This window comes from Pygoscelis adeliae, unplaced genomic scaffold, assembly GCF_000699105.1.
Source record: "Pygoscelis adeliae isolate BGI_AS28 unplaced genomic scaffold, ASM69910v1 Scaffold275, whole genome shotgun sequence".
In the NCBI taxonomy this organism is placed as follows: Eukaryota; Metazoa; Chordata; class Aves; order Sphenisciformes; family Spheniscidae; genus Pygoscelis; species Pygoscelis adeliae.
In genome coordinates this window covers 98,560-99,187 of record NW_008824763.1, presented here as the reverse complement: position 1 = coordinate 99,187, position 628 = coordinate 98,560, and positions in this window count along the sequence as shown.

The window sequence follows — 628 nt, the reverse complement described above, 5'->3', positions numbered from 1 at the left end:
TTTGCCCCCTTTCCCCCCCCCCCCCCCTCCAACCCCCCAGTCTTTTCCGGACAGACCAAAGCATCGTTGGAGCAGCAGCGCTGCCCCTTGCAGCTCCCACCCTTCATCCCCGCTCGTGCCACGCCTCGTGCAAGATGCAGCTGCATGTTCAGAGCACAGAAACACGCTGCCGACGACCGTGGTGATTTATTGCGAATACATCAGAGTGATACGGACACGCAAGGAATGAGCCGCCACGCTGGGGCGTAGCTCTTAACCACGACAGACTTGGCTACGGGGGATTCGCAGGGGATGCTGGCGCGGCGTCGTCAATAAGTGGCTCCACCACAAACGTCACCAGGAGTACAGAGTACTGCCCACTGCTCTGCCTCGCTGCCTTCCCACGCTCGCTCGGCGAGTGCTGCGGGGAAAGCTGTTGCTCCTTAAAAAAGAAAAAGTGAAGCAGACAGACACAGAAGAAGGAAAAAAATCTGCAGGGCTGCCGCAGGAATTGGCAAATCATCCTGTAAAGCATGCAGGAGCCGTCCCGACAACGGGAAGAGCCGGGAGGCGCGCAGGGCACGGCGCCCCGAGTCCCTAGATGACCAGGTCTGCGTTTTTGGGGTGCGGGTGGTGGCCCCCGGCCGGA